A 26,315-nucleotide genomic window follows, 5' to 3' on the forward strand; every position below is an offset into this window, starting at 1 on the left:
AAAGCCTTCCATGCAGAGGGAAGAGGCTGCCTTTTAGTCTCTTCATGCCTGTAAGTGGCCTTGGTGTCAAGCTGTCCCCTGCCCGTTTCGCTGCCCACCACACACGCAGCACTGGAGGCTGACAGCACCACGCCTCACTGACATACTCCTTACTTCCATGGAGCCTTGCTGGCAGCTAGGCAAGTGAAGAGCTAGGTACACAGCTCAGATTATAAAGAAATTGCTGGTAAACTCAGGCAGTCACTGGTGCAACAGAATATGAAGGGACCGGCGTAATCAGGAACTCCCTAATAATGACAGGTGTGAATGGCAGCGGGCTGTTGTGTGACCTGCTTCCACTGGAGAAACCAAGCACGGCACCCTTAACCCCCCAGTAACTGCCCCCGCCCCCACCCCATCTTGCTCAAGAATGTCAGGAAACACCTCCTACCGTTTTCCGGGCTCCTGGAAATGGTGGAGGGCTGGGCTCTCATCCCAGCTCTGTTTCTCTGTGACCCTGAGTATGTTAATTCATCCCTCTGGGCCTCAATTTTCCATCTGTAAAGGAATGGAATGAGCTTAGATCAGCATCTCTCAGAACATGTTAATGGCTATTTAAAAAAAAAAAAATTTGTGGTCAGAAGTCAGAAGGTTTCTTGGACAAATTTTCGGAAAACCCTAGCCGCATACTGGATCCCTTTCTCAGAGATTTGCAGTGTTCTTGTGTACATATTAAAGGCTCTGAGAAGTCCCGCAGGAGAGAACTATGTCTATTTTTATTCTAAGATGTGTCAAATTTATTTCATCACAGAATCCTTTTTAAAGAATTGCTGTTTTAGAGTATCTTCAAGGATGGGTAAGAACCTTTTGCAGATAGGGACCATTCAGTATGACCTGGCTGATTCCAGGGATAATTGTGGTCATTTCATATTTATTTCCAAGTCACTGGCCACAGGGTAAAGTAAAACAGGATGGAAAAAACATTATGGGCCTCCTGTGTTCCAGGCGCTTTTTACATCTCTCATGTTATTTAAACCTAATGAAAAACTCTGAGAGGAGGGCATATTGCACCAATTTAACAGATAAGGAATATGAGGCTTACTGATATTAAATTACTGACTCAAAGCTTCACAGTCAGCAAGTGGCGGAGCTGAGATGTGGCCAGAGCATCTGATTCTGAGCCCCCTGCCCTTCCCTCCCCACCGTGCATCTCCCAGGAGGGTAGAGAGGCCTGGGATCGGCTTGTGTTCTTTCTCCCTTTCTGGGCATGAGCTGCAGCTGTTCCTATCGCCTTCTGGGCCTGGGCAAGCCCTCCCCACGCATGGAGCTCCTCCACTCAGCCCCCCAGGGCAGCTGCCCCTGCAGAGCTGTTTGGGCCCTGGCCCCGTCTCTGTGCCACGGCTGCTCTGTGGCCTGGCTGCCACCCCGCACCCCAGGCTCACCAAGTATTCGGTCTTCCTGGGTTTCTGCTTGGTGTCCAGCACCTCACCCGCCGCAGGAAGTCTCCCCCAGTTCTCCCGTTGCCCTCTCTGTGCCCCCTCCCCGTTCTCATTCCTGATGCCCGTCATAGTCGGCCTTATATTAGAGACATACATGTGCTTGCTTCCCCTCACGACTGGTTTTTTTGTTTTTTTTTTTTTTGCGGTACGCGGGCCTCTCACTGTTGCGGCCTCTCCCGTTGCGGACCACAGGCTCCAGACGCGCAGGCCCAGCAGCCATGGCCCACGGGCCCAGCCGCTCCGCGGCACGTGGGATCCTCCCGGACCGGGGCACGAACCCGTGTCCCCTGCATCGGCAGGCGGACTCCCAACCACTGCGCCACCAGGGAAGCCCCCACCTCAGGACTGTTTGTTTGTGTGGCTCAGGAGCCCTGGCTGCTGGCTCAGGGGTTACCGTGGAAAGCCTGGGGTCAGCCCAGCACTTCCCCGAGTGTATCAAGCTTCTGGGACCCTGTTCCCGGCCCCTCTACACCCAACCCTGACCCCACAGACCCTCATGAGTGTGGGCACCCCTGGGGGACAGGAGAGTGAGTAGATGGAAGCTTGGTAGATAGAAGAGTGATACTGGCGTCAGAGAGACCAGCCCTGGCCCTCCACCTTCACCTCTACTGAGCCTCACCTGTGAGACGGAGACCCAGGGTGGGCCTGAGAACTGAACGGAAAAATGCACTTAGCGTTCTCCGCCGCCGGCTCTGCACACAGTGAGCGAGTGATACGCGTGGTGAGGACGAAGCAGACGGCTCTGCCGAAGACGACTCGGGGCAGAGCCCTCCGGAGCTGCTGCAGCACAGCCTCTCCGGGAAATGGACTCTGAGATGAAGAGCAGCCTCTCGGGGTCGTACAGCCGAGAGCTGTTAGGAGCCACACCTGTGCGGGGGCGGGGGAAGGGTGGACACAGGATTGCATAAGGGAAGAAGTGGAGGCTTCAGCTGACTCCGGGGGCTGGGAGCGGGGGCGGGGGCGGGGATGCTTCGGTGTTGTCCTGTGTTGGGGGGAGGGGCCAGACATTTATACCACTAAGTTGATCACTCACCCACTGTGGCACGGCCCGGAGGGAGGGGAGATCTTGCTCCAGGCAGGTTTCTTCAGCTCAGCCCAGCCTCACAGGCGGCGTGCAGGCTGCTGTCTGACCATGCTTTTAGCACCAGGGATGATGGATCCTTCTTTGCTAAGGGGGTCTGAGCAGCTCCTGGTGATGCCCGCCCCAGAGGTCCTTGAGCGAAGTGGTTCTCAAACTCACATCACCTGGAGGCTGTGTTAAACCATCACTGGAGCCCCAAGTGCTAGAATTTCTGATTCAGCGGGTCCCATGTGGGCCCGAGAATTTGCTCCCAGGTGGTGATGCTGCTGCCACCCCAGGGGACCACATTCTGAGCACACTGTTCTAGTCTCATCTTCTTATACCCGGCACATAGAGTATTATTTGGGGGCTGTGTGACTATCCTGCTCCTCAAAGACCTCTCACCCAATGGTTTTAGCATCTATTGACTTGCAGGTGTCCATTATTCTATCAGTGGTTGCAAATGGTGCTTTGCTAATTCTCTAATTCCTTCTGGATTAGAGGAGCTTTCTCTCTCTTTACTTTACCCTTTAGACCAATGGCTCTGTATTTGAATTACCTGCGAGCTTTTAAAAATGATTAGTGCCTGCATATATACAATGGAATACTACTGATGAAATTGAGTTATTTATAGTGAGGTGGATGGACCTAGAGTCTGTCATACAGAGTGAAGTAAGTCAGAAAGAGAAAAACAAATACCATATGCTAACACATATATATGGAATCTAAAAAAAATAAAAATGGTTCTGATGAACCTACGGGCAGGACAGGAATAAAGATGCAGACGTAGAGAATGGACTTGAGGACACAGGGAGGGGGAAGGGTAAGCTGGGCTGAAGTGAGAGAGTGGCATGGACATATATACACTCCCAAATGTAAAATAGATAGCTAGTGGGAAGCAGCTGCATAGCACAGGGAGATCAGCTTGGTACTTTGTGACTACCTAGAGGGGTGGGATAGGGAGGGTGGGAGGAAGACGCAAGAGGGAGGAAATATAGGGATATATGTATATGTATAGCTGATTCACTGTTATACAGCAGAAACTAACACACCATTGTAAAGCAATTACACTCCAATAAAGATGTTTAAAAAAAAAATGATTAGTGCCTGCCCTCCAAATTCTGATTTAATTGGTCTGGTTGGGGCTTAAGCATCAATTTTTTTTTAAAGCTCCCAGGTGATTCTGCTGTGTAGGCTGAGAGCCTGCTCTGGGTATTGGACAGCCATGGAAGAATTTGACGCAGGAGAGCGAAGACCCCGCTGGAGTTTTAGAAGGGACCCTCCAAGGAGGGCTGGGGGCAGGGAGCCGAGCGGAGTAAGAATGCTGTTGCAAAATCCTGCTGAAACACCATGAAGGGGAAATCAAAGGAATAAAGTTCATGTGCAGAAGCATTTAGATGCTGCAGTCCTGGGAGATGTCTTTGAGGAAGTTGTGGGCTGAAGTTAATAAGAAATGAAGAGATAATCTCTTTCGTATATGTGACTGGGCCTGCGTGTCTAGCGTTTTTGCGTTCCTCAAAACTACCAAACGTAAAATAGATAGCTAGTGGGAAGAAGCCGCATGGCACAGGGAGATCAGCTTGGTGCTTTGTGACCTAGATGGGTGGGATAGGGAGGGTGGGAGGGAGGGAGATGCAAGAGGGAAGAGATAATGGGAACATATGTATATGTATAATTGATTCACTTTGTTATAAAGCAGAAACTAACACACCATTGTAAAGCAATTCTACTCCAATAAAGATGTTAAAAAACAAACAAACAAAAAAAATCACACTTAGAAACATCTGGGAAGACAGAGAAGGACCAAGGGTGAGGGTGAGGCGTGTGCCCTCACCACGTTTGCTCTCCAGCCCCTGAGCAGCCAGCCATCTGCCCCCACCCCGGAAAGCAGCATTAAGACACAAGAGGGAAAACGATCCTTTTGGCTTAAGGTTCTTATTAGTTTTAAGATTACTCATTGTGGGGCTTCCCTGGTGGCGCAGTGGTTGAGAGTCTGCCTGCTGATACAGGGACGCGGGTTTGTGCCCCGGTCCGGGAAGATCCCACATGCCGCGGAGCGGCTGGGCCCGTGAGCCATGGCCGTTGAGCCTGCGCGTCTGGAGCCTGTGCTCCGCAACAGGAGAGGCCACAACAGTGAGAGGCCCGTGTACCGCAAAAAAAAATAAAATAAGATTACTCATTGTGGTTGGCTTTATGCCACTATTTATTTAAATTACACTTACAGCTATCAACCATGGTGTGGAGGTGGGAGCTCAGGATTTGGGGGAGGGCGTTACACTGCTCAGCGCCCCGGCAGTGTGATGGGACTGTGGCTGCCGGGGCTGAGCCCATCGCCCCCGGACAGACAGACTCCAGGGCAGCTCAGGAAGGCCCATTTGGGTGATGGGGTCTGGCTTGGCACCTCTCCTTTGCAGAAGGGGCCCTTCCTGGGCATCTGAAACAGTCTCCACTAGCAGGTTTCTTAAAGGACTGCAGCTACAATCACTGGGAGACTGACCCTGGGTTGTTTCATGGATCCTTCTCCTTAGCTCTGCAAACCCCTCAGGGAAAGGCCTGGCCTAGAGCACTGCTGAGAGGCTGCCATTCCTTCACACACCCCCAGCCTTCGAGACTGCCCTCCCAGGGCCCAGTGTATACCACAGGCCCTTAGCAGCGTCCTCCAGCCCAGCGTCTCACAGCCACAGCTGACTTCATTCCATCAGGAGGTCACTCCAACTTCTCTCTCATACCCAAGGAGTGTGAGGGGTACCCAGGCATGGCGGTCATGCCCTGGGTGCACCCAGTAGTCAGAGAGCCAAGACCTGGGTCAAGGATTATATGTGACACAAGTGACAGGGCCCAGACAGTGTGTCACAAGTATTGGAGGACCGTGGGGGAAGGAAGATGAATGACAAGTCCTTGAAGAAAGTAGCATCCGAGGGGCTTCCCTGGTGGCACAGTGGTTAAGACTCCACCTGCCAGTGCAGGGGACACGGGTTTGAGCCCTGGTCTGGGAAGATCCCACGTGCCGCAGAGCAACTAAGCCCATGCACCACAACTACTGAGCCCGTGTACCACAACTACTGAAGTTTGCATGCCTAGAGCCTGTGCTCCACAAGAGAAGCCACCGCAATGAGAAGCCCGCGCACTGCAACGAAGAGCAGCCCCCGCTCGCCGCAACTAGAGAAAGCCCATGCGCCACAACGAAGACCCAATGCAACCATAAATGGATGAATGAATGAAGAAAGTAGCATCCAAGTAGGGTCTTGGGATGCTTAGGACAAGCAGTACTGTCTCTCCAGGGAAGCCAGTCTCCTACGTGAGCCCTTGTCAACAGAAGGTGCCAGAAGAAGGAGTCTGAAGTCCCAGGTTACATCTGTGCGTGGTTATGGGAGCCTGTGGCACACAAGGCCCCTTCTCCATTGCTAAGACCAAGAAGTGACTGCAGTCCTGGTTTTGCCACTGCCCTTGCTGTGTGACCTTGGGCAAGTCCCTCCCCCGCCCCACCGTGGGCCTCAGTGCCCTCACTTTCTGCTCAGCCCTTCAGGCTGTAGCACTCTGTGGCTCTGGAGTTACTATTGGGCCCCAGGCTCCCATCAAAGGGGGAGAACTGGTTTGGGCCCAGTCCATCACCACTCTCCCCTCCTGTGGCCTGCATTTTGGGTACAGCAGCAGGGAGCACCAGGGGTTTTCAGGCTGGTGAGCGGATGAGGCCAACCACTCTCTCCAGGTTTATCTACTGCAAACTGCAAGCTGCAAGAAGTGGGGGGGGCGGGGACATTGGGACTCTAGCTTTGGTGCTGTGTGACCTTAGGCGAGTCACTTTCCCTTTCTGGGTTTCAGGTTCCTCATCTGTTGAAAGGGCAATGCCTGCCTCTGTCCTCCAAGAATTGTTGGGCAGATCAAAGTTGCTGGCCTTTGAACCCAGTAAAGAGCCATTGGTTGAATGTGGGGGGAGAACAGTTATTTTCATCATGAGGTAGAATCCTCGGGTCCCTCCCTCCCTGCAGGAGATTTGCAAATCTGGGGCAGTGTTTTTTCCTCATAGCCGGGTCACCGGATTTCGTTTTCTTTCTCCTCCTTCAGCTCTCCATCCCCTTCAAAAGATGAAATTGCCCGCCACCCAACTCCAGGGGAGTGCTGTGAGGTTCAATGAAGTAATACTTGCAAAAACCATCTGGCTATGAAACCAGCTCCTTTCATTGCTTTCCCTGGGCTCTGCATGCCCACCTCCCTGACCCCACAGAGGGAGCTGGGTGGAGCCCTTGCCAGGCCCCCAGCTTCAGAGGCCCCTCCTCCCCACACTTTCCTCTTGCAGCCCCAGCTCCAGGTCCCTGGTACTTTGTCCTGGGTCCTCTGACACCCCAGAGCAGGTCCCTTCATACACTACCAAGCCTTGGCCACCTGGCCCTCTACAGGCCAAAGATTCACCCAAAAGGACCAAGCTCTTTTCTCTCCTTGGAGTTTTCCTCCCTTTCTTAGAGAACGTCAAAGAGAGAAATGGAGTTTAGAAGAAATCAATGTCTTTGGATGGAGGAGAACTTGCTGCATACACAGTAAATCAATTTGGCACAAATTTACAGAGCACCTGCTGTGGGTGGAGCCCTCAGCCCTGGAGGGAATCAGAGTTGAGTCAGCCCCCTCTGGGCCACGGAGAAGATCATGGGCAGGAGGGGAGATCAACACAGGCATTAGTAATTCATATTTAAGCTGAAGAGGGTTGCCAAACCAGAAAACCGTTTACCCCTCTGAGCCGCCTCCTCCTTACCTGTGGTATGCTGGCAATAATACCTACCTAGAGGTGATTGTGCAGAAAACAGGAAATGGATTTTTTTAAATGCATGTGAAAGGACTTTGCAAGTAGCAACACACCATCTGGTAGCGTTTCTTGGAGGAGGCTGGATTTGCACCTTGAAAAATGGTGTAATTTTAAGTTTGACTGTTAGTACCAGAGAAACCCAAAATAGCAAATGACTTAAGCAAAATACAAGGCTCTTTCTTTTCACAGAACTAGCCAGAGGTAGGTGGCCTAGTGCTAGTATAGCAGCTCCATGAGGTCAAGAACCCACAGTATCCTTCTGCCTTGTTGCTTTTCTATATATTGCTTCAGTCCCAAGATTACCTCATGGTCCAAAATTGCTGCTCCAGTTCCAGCCATTAAACCCACATTCCAGAAACCAAGGAGGAAAAGGAGAAAGGCCTATCTCTTCCCTTTAAATAAAAGTCCCTGAAATGGCACTTACCTGTTAACTAGATGTTAGTCACATGGCCATATCTACTGTAAGAAACACTGGGAAATGTAGTCTTCCTTCTGAGTGGCCATATTCTCAGCTAAATATCCCATGGAACAGTGGAGAACAGATTTTGGGACCAACAAGCCTCGGCTGCTACCGGTGGGCGGGCTGCTTGCAGACTTTGTCTTCAGCTCTCATTTCCTTTTGCTTTAAGGAGCCCTCTTTCTGCCCCTCCCATCTGGTATCCAGATGAATGAACCCACAAGAGCTTGGCCGGCTGTCTCTGACTTCTGACTTCCCTGGGAAAGCACAGAAAGCTACCTACACCATTTCAGCTGCTCCAGAAAGAGCTCTTCCAGGAGCAGAGGGGTGTAGTGGGGGATTGTCTGCACAACCTTGGTGGCATGAACCCATTGAGCTGAAGATTTGGCCCCGGACAGGAGGGGTCCTGTCTCTGAGGCTTCTCTGAGGCCCCAGGCGGGAAGGCTGACCCAGGAGCTGAAGGAGACACACACCCCTCCTCTCCCCACGGTGAGGAAGGAGATTCTGTCTCTTGGACCTACCTCCACTTTTCCCACGTGGACAGGGGTGGCCTCGCCAGGTCCTGGGCCCCTCCACCTGCAGAGGAGAAAGCCTGGAGAGGAGCTGGATGAGTTGCAGAGAGAAGTTGTCCGGAGGATTCCATCTCTGCCTGCCTTGGGGCATCCAGGCTTCAGGAACATGGGAGGTCCTGAGAGGCTCTTGGCATTCATTTCCCCTGCCCACTGCTGCATGGCTTCTTACACAGACCTCCTCACATAGCTCAGGGCCTTGTCCTGGCCCCGTGCCCGCTTTACCCCTGTCCTCCCACAGCCTTGTGAAAAAGCCTGTCCTACCTTTGTTACTGATCCCTGGCCTGGAATGTACCGACCCCCTGGCTTTCAGGCCAGCCCCTGCCTCCAAGTCCCCCTGTGCCCTCTTCCCATAGTTCCCTGCTTCTACCCCACCTGGCTGTGACCACCCCCACGGCAATCTTGGAATCCCCTTTGCACTCAACACACACCTCTCTGAATGGGACCACTTTTGGTCTCCGGTGTAGGTAGTTGGTGCCTGTCCGGAGTTCTGCCCTAGACTGAGACCCTTCATATAGAGGGGCCATCTCTCTGTTTGTCCCCAGTAAGGACCTGGCCCAGGGTAGGTGCTCAGCGATGTATACTGAAGGAACACTGATGGACACAGCCCATCTCCCCACTGCCCACTGGATGATAAGTGTTTGCTCACGGCAACAAGGTGGTGGGTCCCTAGAGCTATGAGGACTTCAAGGGTATATGGGTGGATTTAGTAGACTAAACTGCATGCAGCGCAGTTTAGGACCCTGCATGGGACGTGAAGTCTGAGATCCGAACAGCCTGGTTTCAAATAAGCTCATGGGAACAAGCTGTCTTTAGTGAACTTGAGGACCCACTGCATTTCCCCGTACCAGGTCCGGGAGCCCTGTCTGAAGACCAGCCAAGATGGGAAGAACATAAATACTCCTGAAGCGGGAAGAAGCAGATGTGAAACAAAAAGTCCTCCAGCCCTTTGTCCTTGTCCTTTGAAACTATAAAGGCCTGAAACCATCTCCCCACCCCACCCTTCTTGCACGAATTAAACCCTAGAAATTCCACTGTGGCTGGGATTGCAGTCTTAAACACACTTCTCTGAACCTTGAAGGTCAACATTGCAGCACTTCCTGGATCAGAAATGAAATGATCAATCGTTAGCTCCAATTAGCCAAGGCCCACCTCTCGGTGTGTGGTGAGGACTGCATCATTCCCCTTCCCTTTTAACCTGCATCAATCGCGATTAACGCCATCTAACTCGTCGTTTACTCTGCCAGGTGTGTCTACTGAGCAACCCTCTGGCTCACCCGATCCTTGTCTCTGCTGATCCTCACTCAGACTTATTTATTCAGCTCTGCTGTTGCTAAAATGCACCAGTTAAACTCAGTGTCAGGGAGAAAAATGTATCCAGGATGGTTTTTATACCCTCCCCTCCCTGTGCTGAAAGAGGTAATTCACGATTGAAAATGACTTATCTGAGGAATTTTCTCTAGGACTAAAATCCTAGATTTTTCTCAGCTATTTGTTTTAGCATCTCAACTTTTTTTTTTTTTTTTGCGTTACGCGGGACTCTCACTGTTGTGGCCTCTCCCGTTGCGGAGCACAGGCTCCGGACGCGCAGGCTCAGCGGCCATGGCTCACGGGCCTAGCCTCTCCGCGGCATGTGGGATCTTCCCGGACTGGGGCACGAACCCGTGTCCCCTGCATCGGCAGGCGGACTCTCAACCACTGCGCCACCAGGGAAGCCCTAGCATCTCAACTTTTTTACTGATAATATTTTTGATGCCTGAGAACGTTTGGTGTTTTAGCTTTTTACTGTATCTACTTTGCATACAGAGGGTATACATAAGTGTACAGCTTGATGCGTCTTTGCAAACAAGACATACCTGTGTAACCACTCTGTCATTTTTCAAGTCCTGATTTCTCCAAATAAGATTCCATCTAGAGGAGAAGCCCCAACTGTGGGCCCAGATCAGAGCCTTTGTTAGACTCACCAGGCCTCACAACAAGCTAAAAGTAGGTTTAACTCTGTTACTTGTGCAGAAGAAGAAATACAGGCTCCGAGAGTCTGGCCGCCAGGCTGGTCAGAGGGCTGGGGCTCAGACCAGCGACCCCGACTCCGACCCCCAGCACCAAGTCTGACCTCTTCCTACTGCCCCTGCCCGTCTGGCCCAGCTCACTGTACGGCATGACCTGCTCTCTGGTCTTCCTGGAGCTGATGTGCCCGAAGTGTGGGCCCCAAACAGTGGATGGGTGGACAGGTGGATGGATGGATGGATGGATTGACAGGGATGAGAGTGGCAAGGACAGCAAGTCTATACTTTCCTTCCCCTGCGGGTGTCCTTGGAGGGCCTTATGTTGTCCAGCCAGGGACCCTGTAAACTTGTCTTTGGGCATCAGGCAGCACACTGCCCACTTCCTTGCTGAGAACTCCGTCAGTCCACTGGGAGACCAGAGCCCACATATATCGATTCTCAGGTAACAAGTAGCACTTACCAGGCATCTGCTGCATCGGGCTGGTCCATCACTCGGACATTTAACAATAGCACGGCAATACACTGACCAGTGAGAAGGATGCAGCCATAGAGCTGGAGCAGAGTCCTGGAGGCCCTGCTAGGCCAGACATCACCCTTTAGCAGCCAGACAGGGGGCTGGGGGCATTGGATGAGGTGCTGGGCATCTAGGGGTGGGGGGCACTCTAGGGCTCAGGCAGCAACTGTACGGAAGTTTTTCAGTATTTTAACAACTGACCTGGACACACAAGTGCACCCTGAGTGCCCATCAGCCCTGCTTGGAGACCTCGTGAAGAAAAGATCTATTCTTCCCTCCCAGAGAGCTTGTGACTGAGCTGAGGAGACAGGTGAGAGGTTCACAGCTGGAGAGAATCAGTGCTTCGGTCTCAGCTGGTCGGCCCATTTGCTTGTCCACCCTTGTGTATCACAGCCCTGCTACCTGCCAGGCGCTGGAGGATGACTATAAGATGGTCCCTGCCCATAGGAGTGCACCGATTACAGGAGGAGTGAGGCAGCTACACAGACAACCACAGTTTAATCTCATTTGGGTTGATATGCTGAGTTTGAGATCACTTTAGAGCATCTTCATGGGAATTACCAAGCTTAGAGCCTTACGGAATCACTTTTTCTAATTCCCTGTATTTCAGTTGGGGAGCCTGGGGTCCACGGCAGAGAAGTTACACACTCCAGGATGGAGGACGAAGGCAGAACCACACTTCCTCGCCCCCTCCCCTGCCCCCTCGACCCCTCCCCATGTACCACATTTTGGCTCCAATCCTGGAAGCAGTAACTTCAAGGAGGTAGAGAAGCTGCTGAGGGTCACATGCTGGCAGCTTGACAAAGGGGCAGGTCACAAAATTATAATAAGCCAACAACAGCAAGAACTCAAAAGCAGGACGGGGGCCACCTGTGTAGGGGCACTTGCTCCACCCTCCCCAGTGGGCCTGAGCTATCAAATTATGCTCAATTTAAAAAACTGAAGTAGAGTTGATTTATAATATTGTGTTAGTTTCAGGTGGACAGCAAAGTGCTTCAGTTATATATATATTTCCAGATTATTTTCCATTACAGGTTATTATAAGATATTGAATATAGTTCCCTGTGTTGCCATATTACAGCAAGTCCTTGTTGCTTATCTATTTTATGTTTAGTAGTGTGTATCTGTCAGTCCCATACTCCTAATTTATCCCTGCCCCGCCCTCTTTCCCCTTTGGTAGCCATAAGTTTGTTTTCTGTCCATGAGTCTGTTTTTGTTTTGTACATAGATTCAATTGTATTATTTTTTAGATTCCACACATAAGTGGTATCATACAATATTTGTCTTTGTCTGACTTCACTGTTTTGTTCAATTTATTTCAGAGTATAAGATGAATACAGTGTTCTTCGGATGTTTTATATCTAAATTATAAAAAATATGTTTACACTTTGGAATTGTCTTTACTTGTCCGCCACAGTCACCTCTGTGGAACCCCTGTTTCCTGGCAGGGTCGATAGGGGATTTTCCAGGAACTCTGTAGCGCTCTCCTGTGAGAATCACATCAGGAAGCTCACTGTCAGTTCTAAAGGCCCAGTTACAGTATAGACCAATCACTGATTTACCAAAGTGTACAGGATCGCCTTTACTTACTGTGACCAGGGCACTCCTTTGAAGGAAAATGGATTTTGGATGTAAGTGCTCTGTGATGACTCCATGTTCCTGGGACATAAGCCACTCAAGGCCCTTGAAAGCAGAGATTCAGGAACCAGTGGCCGGGTTCACCAAACAGGTAGGGGCCCCTTCCCACCCTGAGGGGTGCCCCACTTGCCAATGGATCGTGGGGTGCTGGCAACCCCTGGGCCTGCCTCTTTCTGCCACACTTGTGTCACAGGGAAGTTCCAGGTTTCTCTAGAGATCATCTCAGCTGCTTGGAATCCTGCCCTTGGACCTGTCTGGGCTGGCGCAGGCCTGGAAGGAAAGGAAAATAAATAAATATCAATCCATTTGGTCACGGGCAAAACATTTATCTTTCAACAGGAAGCTTCCCGAGGAAGAACAGCGGAGGGGTTTGGAGCGAGAGCACTGTGTGAGACTTGGCCTGTGCAGGCCTTTGCCTGTCAGGGTTACTGCCTGGCGTGCCCCACGGAGCCTCGCCAGGAGTGGCATCGTGGCTGCGCTGAGTGCTAGCGCTGCATGGGTACCCTGGAGCCCCTGCCCTTCCCACCTATGTCCCTCCAGGGGTGCACCTCCCTCTGAGCCGGCGAGGGCAGCTGATGGGCCCAGTCTGGCTCCCTGCAGCTTCCCAAGCAGAGGAGGAAATGAGTCTTTGCCACTGAAGCCAGTGAGCCAGCCTCCGTCCAGGAGCTGGGTCTTCTTCGGGGCTGTGGAGGAAATGCTGGGGCGAGGGGTAGGGTTGGGAAGCCAAACTCACATGTTCCCTGTGGGGGTGTCATTGGACCTTCCAGGATCCTAAAAGAGAGAGAATGCTTGTGTCCTTCTGGTAATGACCTTGGGAATCCCTTGCCTGTGACATTTGTCACTTCCCCTTTTTATCTATACATCTCTGTCCTTGTCTGGCGCTGGCCAGAAACCCTGTGTGTCCTTTACATGCTAAAGAACAGTTGGGGTCCCAGAAATCCTTTCCTGACGCTCAAGGAAATCCAGTGACCTATGGTCAAAAGTCCATTTGCTTATCAGCTGGTGAAAAGTCATGGTGTCTCTCTCGAGCTCCACCCAGTAGATGATGTCTATTCTGTAAGTCCCAAGGGCACCATAAAATGACCACATAGAAACTAGCTCCCCACCTGCCCCTCTTCCATCTTCTTGTCCTACTCTACCCTCCTTCCTTCTGCTGGACATCTGAGAAATCAAAGTTATTCCACATCCCCCAAACATCTTAACATCTTAAATCAGAATCCAGGTGATTATCTGATGTCCCAAAGATGTCCATTATGACAACCCCTATTCCACTTGATTTGGTTAAATTGATCTCTTTTCATTCATTCAATTATTCATTCATTCATTCCAGACACTTCTAAGGTGCTGGGGCCCTCTGCTGGAGCTAGAGTCGCAGAGGTGAGGAAGATTCAGGTTAGGCCTGACGGGAGAGTAGCATAGACAACTACCACCCACACCTGGGCCAGCAAGAGCACTGTGTACTGAGCTGGAGGGGCAGCCCTCAGTGGGCTCCATGCTTACTGCACACCCATTCACCAAATATCTGGATCGCTTGCAACAGGAAACACAGGCCACAATATAGTGGTCAGTGTAAACAGCAGAGAATCAGGAGATGTGAAAAGGGTATAAACTAGGCTCTGTCTGCATCACTTATTGTTAGAAAATTGTAGTTCATTCACTCAGGAAGCTTGATGGATAGCTAAAGTGGGTCCACCAGGAAAAGTACAGAGAATAGCAGCCCCATGGTGCTCCTCCATGGAGCAGGCCAGCCCCTGAGCTGGCACATCACATATATCAGCACGAGTAATCCTCAGCACGACCCTGTGCAATAGGTACTCTGCACATCCCCATCTTATAGGTGAAAAAACAGGATCAGAGGAATTATGCGGCTGGCTCACAGTCATAGAGCTAGAGCTGGAATTCAAATACAGGTCTGTCTGACTCCAGTGTGTCTGTTGATTATGGCACAGAAAGAATTCCTTGTTTCCACCAGCTTCTTTTTAATCAAGGCAGACCAGGGATTCACACATTGGCTAAGCTAGCCTTTGAGTGCAGTGACGTATACTTAGCACCTACAAAGCAACATTTGCCGTTACACGTTTGCTGGTATTCTGGGAACTGACTGTTGACAATTACCAGCGAGGCTTTATCTCAGGTTATGTTTTAAAATCTCAGCCCATATTTACCTTGCCCACAGAAAGGCTCTGGAGGTGGAATGGACTGAAAGTCAGGTGATTGAAGTTGTAATCCTGGACTAGCAGGGGACTAGCAGTGTAACCTTGGAGAAGTCGCTTTTCTCTAGTTTCAATTTCCCTATTTGAAAATGAAAAAGAACACAATTCTACTTTAAGACTTGGAGAGAAGTACAGGTGCATCAAGAAGCATGCCCAAGTATGTTCATGGAGCGCTGCATGTGACTGTGAAAACCTGAAACCCACCACAGTAACCTCATGTGGTAGCCAACCTCCAAGTTGGCCCTCATTGACCCCACCTCCTGGTATTGCCCCAGGTGTAGTCCTCTCCCATTGAACCAGGGTTGTTATGCATGACCAATAGCCAATAGCACATGGCAGAGTGATGGCATGCCATTCTTGAACTTAGGCTATAAAAAGACATCAGCTTCCATCTTGGGTTCTCTCCCTCTTTCTCATCACTAAGGAAGCTGCCTTGTTGTGAGCAGCCTTATAGAAAGCCCCATGCACAGAAAGACTGAGTCTTCTTGCCAATACCCATGTAAGTGATGGCTTATACCTTATACGCCAATGTTTTACTCCCAGCCAAGTCTTCAGTTGACTGTAGCCCTGGCCCACAGCTCAACTGCAACCTCATGAGAGACTCTGATCCAGAACCACCAGGATAAGTTGTTCCCAGATTCCTGGTCTCAGAAACTGAGTAGATAATAAATGTGTGTTGTTTTAAAGTGCTAAATTGGGGGATAATTTGTTACACAGCAATAAATAGCTAATACACGCCATACTATAGAATTTTATGCAACAGTTTAAAAATAGACTAAACTTTGTGTGCTGATATGGAAAGGTTTCTAAGATATGTTGTTTTGGGAAAATGATAACCACAGAAAAATACAGAGCTATATTCCTTTTACATAAAACACCATCACCACCTGCTATATTTTTTGTGCATTTACATATGCATGTATTGATACATATGTAGTAAATGAGCCATCATAATATACCAACAAATCAACATTAGTTTACTTCTCAGTAAGGGGGTCAGAGGAAGATGCAAAAGAGGGCTTTCATTTTTATTCAATACATTGCAATTTCATTTTAGACTTTCATCATGATAATGTGTTCATGTATTACTTACATGCAATTTAAAAAATTCTTCTTTAAACAGAGGGGTTGGACTATATGATCAATGAGGTCTCTTTCAACTCTGGTGTTTAACAGTTCTATTAAAATAGTCACTGAATGCAAATTAAAAGAATGAGATAACATTTATTACCTGTTTGTTGGCAAGCATTAAAAAGTTTGATAAATTAAGTATTGGCAAAGATGTCGGGATAACTGGTACTCTCATACACTGCTTCTGGGAGAATAAAGTGAGAATCAATTGGGAAAGCTGGTAAGGATGGGAATAAGATAATATCAACTAAAACAAAACATGCAGACTCCACACCCTTTGAGGTCTAACACTTCTATTTCTAGATATTCATTCTTTTACATAGAAACATGCTGGAAACCAGATGGTGTTATATTTATTGACATAAATGCTATACTGTAAGGAGCATCCTGTGACATACCAAAGGATGCACATGGCAGCAGGGCTTGCAAGAGCAAACACAGAGATATAAGTTAAATGTCCATAAATAAACAAGTTAGTGTATTTTCATACTATGAAATACTATGAAACTATTAAAATGAATGAGCTAGACTTATACATCACAATGTGGATAAATCTCTGAGACATATCAAGTGAAAAAACATACTGTAGAATGTTACACATGATACCATTTAAAACCATAAACACATTTAAAACCATAAACACAGAGTGCCATCGTGTTTCCTAATGTTTTGATGAAAAATCATAGAAAAAAGTCAATAAGATACAAACCAAAGTCATAAGGGTGAGTGTCTGTGTTTCTGGAGAAGGGGAAATCTCTTTTAATTATCCCTATAACTGAGGGGTAATTAAAAGAGACAACCTTTGTCTGCAATGTTCTGATGTGATCAAATAGTTATAAAGCACTAGTAAGCACTATGTAAGAAATGTATTTAAATATTCATGTGTCATTAAAAATTAAGTTATAAATAGTCATTTGCTCATGCTAAGAAGAACTTTGGCTGGATGAGTAGGAATTCTCATATGTTAAGATCAGTATATCTCAACTCTGGCTGGCTGAACATCAGAATCACCTGGAGCTATAGAAAAACTGATGCTGGTCCCGGCCACACCCAGCAACTCTGGTGTAATTGGTGAGTGGCTCTGGCCTTGGTGCTCTTCAAAGTCTTCCTAAGTGATTCTAGTGGACAGCCAGGGCTGAGAACCCCTGATTTACAGCAGCAGGCTCTGAAAAATTGTCACAGATGGTAGGACACTGAGGAAACATAATGATGTGGTCTGCTGGATTGGATGCTGGAACCAAAAAAGAACATTAGTAAAATCCAAATAAAGTCTATAATTTAATTGTACCAACGTTAACCTCTCAGTTTTGATAAATGTATCTATTATGTAAGACATGAACATGAGGGAAGCTGGGTGAAGGGTGTAGGGAGACTTTCTGTACTATCTCTACAACTTTTCTGTGAATCTAAGACTATTGCAAAATAAAAAAGCACCACATACCTTGGATAATTGTCTTGGTGATATTTTAGCTCTTGCCAACTTAAAAAAAATCTTTCAGGGGCAGAGATCAAGATGGTGGAGTAGGATGTGGAGCTCACCTCCCCCCACAAACACATAATAATACATTTACATGTGGAACAATTCTCACAGAAAACCAACTGAAAGCTGGCAGAAGATCTTTTATACAACCAAAGCTGCAAGAAAGATCCCCACATAACCAGGTAGAATGAAAAAAGGAAAAAAAAAAAGGAAGGAATTGGAATGGAACTTGTGCCCCTGGGAGGAAGCTGTGAAAGAGGAAAAGTTCCCTTGCCCTGGGAATCTCCTTCACTGGCAGGGAGGTCCACCTGGGCATATACGGTGGTGGAGTCACCTGTACTTTGCTCAAGAGGAGTGTGCAGGTGCTGGTTTGCTAGCAATCAGGGCAAAGAGAGACTGGCAGTAATGGCTGCCATGGTCACCGCACCTCCCAGCCCGAAACACGTGCCTGCTAGTACGTGCAGTGGCTAGGTACTGAAACTCGGGTTTCAGAGTACAGACCCTGGGAGAAGACTCAGTTTAGCTGTGCAGAGACAGCCTGAAGGGCCTAGGGTGTGGTCCAGGCCACCATTGTTAACATGTGCAAAATGGTACAGGTCTGCCATAGGAGCCCCATTATCAGCACATGCAGGGTGGGATGTGGGTCTGCCATAAGATATCCACTGTCACTGTTCTCATAGTTGCATGCAGCTCTGGCCATGGCAGGCTTTGTGAGGGCTCACTCATGGGAGGCAGGGTATTGGAGCCAAGTCTGGAGGCGGGTCCACGAGCAGTGGACTTTGTTGATCCACACAGAGGGTGGTGGGCAGTGTAACAGAATCTCATGTCCATGGTAAACAGCCCTGTGGGAGGAATATGCAGCGATTCATTTCCCAGTGGGAGGGCTCCAATCCCACCTGCCTCACACCACAGCTTACAGCCAGATCTGGAGGCTTCTACTCCAACAGCTGGGGACCAGACCCTGGCCCTGACAGGGCTGTGACAGCCATAGAGCAAAGAGGAGGATTTGCCCAACAACCAGTGCAGGCTCTAATCACAACACAAAATACACCTCCTACCAAGGGAACAATGACCAGCACACTCTGAGGAAAGACATAGCTGGCATCCATACCAAAAACAGTCCTCACACCAAAAATTTTGGATGCACACGGTCTACACAGGGATGCTCCCACAGAAAAACAGCCTTCAAGACCACAGTAGATAACTTTTTCTCCTAAATACATAGAGTCAGAGAAACCTAAGTAAAATGAAAAAGCACAGGAACTACTGCCAATTAAAAGAGCAAGAGAAATCCCCTGAAAGAACAAACAATGAAACAGACCTTTCCATTCTACCAGACCCCAGGTCCAAACAGGAAGTACTAAAAATACTAAAGGAATTAAGAAAGATTATCAAAAGAAATGCAGATCACTGTAACAAGGTACTAGAAACTATAAAGAGGAACCAATCAAAATTAGACAATACAATTGCTGAGATAGAAACCAATCTAGAAGCAATGAATAGCAGACTAAATAGTACAGAAGAATGAATAAGTGATCTGGAAGATAGAATAATGGAAATAACCCAATCAGCAGACAGAAAGACAAATGAAAAAAATGAAAGCAACATACAAGATCTATGGGATAATATAAAGCACACCAAACTATAGGGGTTCCAGAAGGAAAAGAAAGAGAAAGGGGGATCAAAAATGTATTTGAAGAAATTATGGCTAAAAACTTCCCAAACTTAAAGAAGGAAACAGATATTTAGGTATAGGAAGCACAGAAGGTCCCAAAGAAGATGAACCCAAACAGACCCACACCAAAACATATAATTAAATTGGAAAAAGTTGAAGAAAAAAAGAGTATTCTAAAGGCAGTGAGAGAAAAATCAGAATCATTTACAAGAGAATCCCAATAAGGCTATCAGCTAATTTCAGTACAGAAACTTTGCCATCCAGAAGAGAGTGGCATGATATATTTGAAGCCTTCAAAGGGAAAAGTGCAACCTAGAATACTCTACCCAGCAAGATTATCATTTAGAATAGGAGGGGAAACAAAGAACAACAAAACAATGCAGCAATGCTAAACCTACCCTAAAAGAAATACTGTAAGGTCTTCTCTAAACAGAAAAGAGAAAGAATCCATAGGAAAGGAAAAAACATAATAGGAAAGGCAAATATGTAAAAGGATTGAAGATAACGTAAGCCAGTACGTAGATTAAAAAACAAAATTTTTTTGTAAAAGTGATTGTAACTATAATAATAGCAAGTGGACAAACATAAAGATGTAAAATAGGATATCAAAATCACAAAGTGTGGGGAGGGGAGTAAAAAAAGTAGATCTTTTAGAATGTGTTTGAACTTGTATGACTATCAGTTTATAAAAAGTAGATATAGTTATGGGTTAACATACATGAAAACCAGCATAACCACAAATCAAAAAAATAAAATAGAGTCACAAAAACCAAAAAGAAAGGAACACAACTATAATACAAAAGAAAACTATAAAACCACAAAAGTAAAAACAAAAAGAAGAAAGAAAAAAAGAACTACAAAATCAACTAGAAAACAAGGTTTAAAATGACAATAAATACATACTTATCAATAATTACTTTAAATGTCAATGGACTAAATGCCCCAATCAAAAGACACTGAGTGGCAGATTGGATAAAAAAAATAAGAACCTACAGTATGCTGCCTACAAGAGTCTCATTTTAGGCTGAAAGAAACATATAGATTGAAAGTTAGGGGATGGAAAAAGATATTTCATGCAAATGGAAAGGACATGAAAATGGGAGTAGGCAATACTCATATCAGACAAAAGAGACTTTTTAAAAAGTCCATAAAGAAAGACAAAGAAGGACACTAAATAATGATAAAGGAGGCATTACAGGAAGAGGATATTACACTTGTTAACATATATGCACCCAATATAGGAGTACCTAAATATATAAAACAAATACTAACAGACATAAAGTGAGAAGTTGACAAGAACACAATAGTAGGAGGCTTTAACAGCCCCTGACATCAAAGGACAGATCTTCCAGACAGAAAATCAATAAGTAACAGAGATCCTAAATGACACAATAAAACAGTTGGACATAATTGATATCTATAGGACAATATATACCCAAAACAAACAAACAAAAACAAAAACAAAAACACAGAATGCACATTCTTTTCAAGTATGCATGGAACATTCTCTAGGATAGACCACATACTAGGACATAAAACAAGCCTCAACAAATTTAAGAGACTAGAAATTGTTTCAAGCATCTTTTCTGACCACAATGGTATGAAACTATAAATCAACCACAGAAAGAAAAATGGGGAAGAAAGAACACATGAAGACTAAACAGCATGCTTCTAAAAACACAATGGGTCAATGATGGAATCAAAGAGGAAATCAGATATACCTTGAGACAAAATGATAATGAAAACACCACCTTACAACATCTATGGGTTACAGCAAAAGCAGTTCTAAGAGGAAAGTTCATAGCGATACAGGCTTTCCTTGAGAAACAAGAAAAATTTCAAATAAACAACCTAACACCTAAAATAATTAGAAAATGAAGAAGAAACAAAACCCAAAATCAACAGTAGGAAGAAAATAATAAAATCAGAGAGGAAATAAATAAAAGAGAAATAAAAACATAGAAAAGATCAATAAATCCCAGAGCTGTTTATTTGAAAGGATAAACAAAATCAACAACCCCCTGGCCAGGCTCACCAAAAAGAAAAGAGAGGACCCAAATTAACAAAATAAGAAATTAAAGAGGAGAAATAACAACTGATACATAGAAATACAAAAAATAAGAAAATACTACAAATAGTTATATGCCAAAAAATTGGACAATGTAGAAGAAATGGACAAGTTTCTAGAAAAATACAGCCAACCACAACTGAGCCAAGAAGAAACAGATAATTTGAAGAGACTGATTGCTAGAAGTGAAATAGAATCTGTAATTAAAAAAATAACTCCCTGCAAACAAAAGTCCAGGATGGGATGGCTTCACTGGGGAATTCTATCAAACATACAAAGAACTTATACCAATCCTTCTCAAACTCTTCCAAAAGACTGAAGAGGAGGGAACACTCCCAAATTCATTCTATGAAGCCACCATCAACCTGATACAAAACCAGAGACCCTACAAAGAAAAAAAGAAAATTACAGGCCAATATCTTTGATGAATATAGATGCAAAAATCCTCAACAAAATATGAGCAAACTGAAGCCAACAATACATAAAAAGGATTATACACCATGGTGAAGTTGGATTCAATCCAAGGTGATTCAACATACACAAATCAATTAATGTGATACACCACATTAACAAAAGGAAAAACAAAAACTCATGGTCATCTCAATAGGTGAAGAAAGAACATCTGATAAAATTCAACATCCATTCATGATAAAAACTCTCACCAAAGTGGGTATAGGTGGAACATATCTCAACATAATAAAAGCTATTTTATGACAAAATCATAGCCAACATAATACTAAATGGTGAAAAGCTGAAAGCTGTCCTACTAAATTCACAATTCCAAGACAAGGATGCTCATTCTCACCACTTCTATTCAATGCAGTATTGGAAGTCCTAGCCACAGCAACCACGTAAGAAAAAGAAATAAAATGTATCCAAATTGGAAGGAAGAGGTAAAATTGTCATTATATGTAGATGACAAGACACTCTATATAGAAAACCCTAAAGATGCCACCCAAAAACTATTAGAAGTAACAAATGAATTCAGTAATATAGCAGGATACAAGATTAATATACAGAAATCTGTTGCATTTACTTACATTAGCCATGAAATATCAGAAAGAGAAAGTAAAAAAAAATCCCATTTAAAATTGCATCAAAAAATAAAATACTGAGGAATAAAACTAACCAAGGCAGTGAAAGATCTTTATAGTGAGAATTATAAAACACTGATAAAGGAAGTTGAAAATGATTCACTGCAATGGAAAGATATCCCATGTTCTTGGATTGGAAGAAGTAATATTGCTAAAATGGCCAAGCTACCCAGAGCAATCTACAGAAATACTGTCCCTATCAAATTACCCATGATATTTTCACAGAACTAGAACAAATACTCATAAAATTTATATAGAATCACAGAAGACCCAGAATTGCCAAAGCAATCCTGAGAAAAAAGAACAAAACTAGAGGCATAAGACTCCCAGACTTCAGACAATACTACAAATCTACAGTTATCAAAACAATGTGATATTGGCAAAAAACAGACATATAGATCTATGGAAGAGAATAGAGAGCCCAGAATCAAACCACACACCTATGGTCAGTTAATCTTTGACAAAGGAGGCAAGAGTATACAACTGAGAACAAGTGGTGTTGGGAAAGCTGGACAGCCACATTGTAAATCAATGAAATTAGAACACTCCCTCATACCATATACAAAAATAAACTCAAAATTTAGGTTTAAAAATCAAAGACATGACACCAGAAAACTCCTAGAAGAAAACTTAGGTAAAACATTTTCAGACTAAATTGTAGCAATATTTTCTTAGACCAGGCAAGGCAAAAGAAATAAAAGCAAGAAAACCCAAATGGGATCTAATTAAACTTAAAAACTTTTGCACAGCAAAGGAAACAAAACAAAAAGACAACCTACAAAAGGGGTAGAAAATATTTGCAAGCTACATGGCTGACAAAGGGTTAATTTCTAAAATATACAAAGAGCTCATGCAACTCAATATCAAAAAAACCCACAACTCAACCAAGAAATGGGAAGAAGTCCTAAATAGACATTTCTCCAAAGAAGATATACAGATGGCCAACAGGCACCTGAAAAGATGCTCAAAATCGCTAGTTATTAGAGAAATGCAAACCAAAACTACAATGAGGTATTACCTCACACCAATTAGAATAACTATCATTAAAAAGTCTACAACTAATAAATGCTGGAGAGGGTGTGGAGAAAAGGGAACCCTACTACACTGTTGGTGAGAATGTAAATTGGTGCAGCCACTATGGAAAACAGTATCAAGGTTCTTTAAAAAGAAACTAAAAATAGAACTACCATATGATCCAGCAATCCCACTCCTCGGCATATATCTGGAAAAAATGAAAACTTTAATTCAAAAAGATACATGCACCACAATGTTCATAGCAGCAATCTTTACAATAGCCAAGACATGGAAGCAATCTAAGTGTGCATCAACAGATGAATGGATAAAGAAGATGTGGTACATATATACAATGGAATACTTCTCCATTATGAAAAGAATGAAATACTGCCATTTGCAGCAACATGGTTGGACCTAGAGATTATCATATTAAGTGAAATAAGTCATACAGAGAAAGACAAATATATGATATCACTTATATGTAGAATCTAAGAAATAATATACATGTATTTATTTACAGAAACAGAAACAGACTCAGACATAGAAAACAAACTTATGGTTACTGAAAGGGAAAGTGGTGGGTGGGCAAGGGATAAATAGGAGTTTGGGATTATACACAATATTATATATAAAATAATCAACAATTTACTGTATAGCACAGGGTACTGTATTCTATATTTTGTAATAACCTATAATGAAAAAGAATCTGAAAATACATATATAAGTAAATCACTTTTCTGTACACCTGAAACTAATACAACATTGTAAATCAAATATACATTAACAACCAAAAATATCTTTTGGTAATTGGCTAAGATGACAGAGTAGAAAGATCCTGAGCTCACCTCCTCTCACAAACATACCAAAATCACAATTATCTGCAAAACAACCATCAATGAAAAAGAACAGAACCTACCAGAAAAGATCTTCTATAACTAAAGACATAAAGAACAAACCACAATGAGACAGGTAGGAGGAGCAGACTTGCAATATAATCAAGTCCCATAACCCTGGGTGGGTGACCCACAACCTGGAGAATTATTATATTGCAGTGATTCTCCAGAGCAGTGAGAGTTCTGAGTCCCATGTTGGGCTCCCCAGCCTGGGGGTCCTGAACCCAGAAGGTGATTCCCCAGAGTATTTGACCTTGATGACCAGTGGGGCTTAATTTCAGGAGCCCCAAAGGACTGGGGGAAATAAAGACTTACTCTTAAAGGGCACACAAAAAATCTCACACTCCAGAACCCAGGGTAAAAGTAGTAATTTGATAGGAGCCTAAGCCAGACATACCTCCTGGTCTTGGAGAGTCTCCCAGAGAAGTGGAGGGGGCAGCTGTGGCTGACCCTGGGGACATAAACACTAGTGGCAATTACTTTTGGGAGGTTCTTCTGCTGCATGGACACTGGTACTGGCGGATGCCATTGTGGTTCTCCCTGTAGCTCATTAACACCAAGGTCTGACCCCACCCAACAGCCTGTAGGCACCAATGCTGGACACCTCAGACTGGGCAAATAACTCAATGGGGACATAACCCCACCCATCAGAAGACAGGCTGCCTAATGTCTTCCTGAGCCCACAGCTACCTAGACTTGTCTCTTGACATGACCCTGCCCACCAGAGTGCCAGGACTGAACTTGACCCACTAGTGGGCAAGCAACAGATGCAAGAAAACCACAGTCCAGCAGCGTGTGGACTGAGCTTGCCCACAGTAGGACCAACCCTGCCCTATTACCAGCTGGGCCCCGGCCCTGCCCATTAGCAGGCCAACACAAGCTTTGGGACACAACATACCCCTCACCCAACTGTCAGAAACCTCCTCCTGCCCCCAATCAATCTGACACCAGCTCTGGGATCCTTGGGCTCTTTAGCCAACCTCCAGGTTCTGACTCTGTTTGCCAGTAGTCTGGTCCTAACTCCAGAACCCAGCTTCACTCACCAGTGGGCAGGCAACTGCCCTGGAGTTTTCTGGACCCTGACTCCACCAATCAGAGAGCCAGCACTATTAGCCCTGGGGTTCTGCAGTCAGCTGTCTCATGACCAGGCCCTGCCAACCAGCAGCTGGCAACCTCTGCACAAGGCTGGGTCTGGCAACCAACTGGACTAGGGGCCAAACAAGCATACCAGATCACCCACATAGCCAGCCTGCCACAACATAAGGACACATGCAGCCCTCATAGGGGGAACCCCTAGGGCACATAGCTTGGGTGACGAGAGGGGAGTGCTCTAATGGGGCACATGGGACATCTCCTATAAAAGGTCACTTCTCCAAGGTCAGGAACTGTAACTAACATACCAGATACATAAAAATGCAAACAGCAACTTTGGCAAAATGAGGGGTCAGGGGAACATGTTCCAGATGAAGGAAAAAGATAAAACCCCAGAAGAAGAACTAAGTGAAGAGGAGATAGGCAATCTATCCAAAAAAGAGTTCAGAGTGAGGATCATAAAGATGATCAAAGAACTCGGGATAAGAATGGATGCACAAAGGAAGAAGCTAGAAGTTTTTAACAAAGAGTCAGAAAATATAAAGAACAACCAAACAGAGATGAAAATACAATAACTGAAATGAAAAATACAGTAGAAGGAATCAGTAGTAGACTTAGTGATACAGAAGAATGGATCAGTGAGCTGCAAGACAGAGTAGAGGAAATTGCCACTGAACAGAAAAAAGAAAAAAGAATGAAAAGAAATGAGGACGGTTTAAGAGACCTTTGGGACAACACCAAGCATGCTAATATTATAGGGGTTCCAGAGGAGAAGAGAGAGATAAAGGGCCTGAGGACATATTTGAAGACATAATAGCTGAAAACTTCCTTATCCCATGGAAGGAAACAGTCACTCAAGTCCAGGAAATGCAGAATCCCATACAGGATTAACCCACAGAGGGATACACCATGACACATTGTAATCAAAATGACAAAAATGAAAGTTAAAGAGAGAATATTAACAGCAACAAGGGAAAAGCAACAAATAACACACAAGGGAACTCCCATAAGGCTATCAGCTGATTTTTCAGCAGAAACTCTGCAGGCCAGAAGGGAGTGGAATGATATGCTTAAAGTGATGGAAGAGAAAAACCCACAACCAAGAATACTCTACCCAGGAAGACTCTTGTTCAGT

At 45.5% G+C, this 26,315-nt stretch overlaps 1 long non-coding RNA gene across 1 annotated transcript; it reads right to left on the reverse strand.

Moving 5' to 3' along the window:
- Positions 1–3,504: 3,504 nt before the first annotated feature.
- On the reverse strand, positions 3,505–25,051 carry LOC149749350 (uncharacterized). The gene is made up of 3 exons (XR_016393009.1): positions 14,686–25,051; positions 13,254–13,291; positions 3,505–12,790 (listed from the first exon to the last, which is right to left on the reverse strand). It is a non-coding gene; the product is annotated as an uncharacterized LOC149749350 (long non-coding RNA).
- Between the last annotated feature and the right edge of the window lie 1,264 nt (positions 25,052–26,315).

This window comes from Delphinapterus leucas, chromosome 4 (genome assembly GCF_059928025.1).
Source record: "Delphinapterus leucas isolate spDelLeu-1000000601 "Yukka" chromosome 4, BTC_Dleu_Yukka2, whole genome shotgun sequence".
Taxonomy (NCBI): domain Eukaryota; kingdom Metazoa; phylum Chordata; class Mammalia; order Artiodactyla; family Monodontidae; genus Delphinapterus; species Delphinapterus leucas.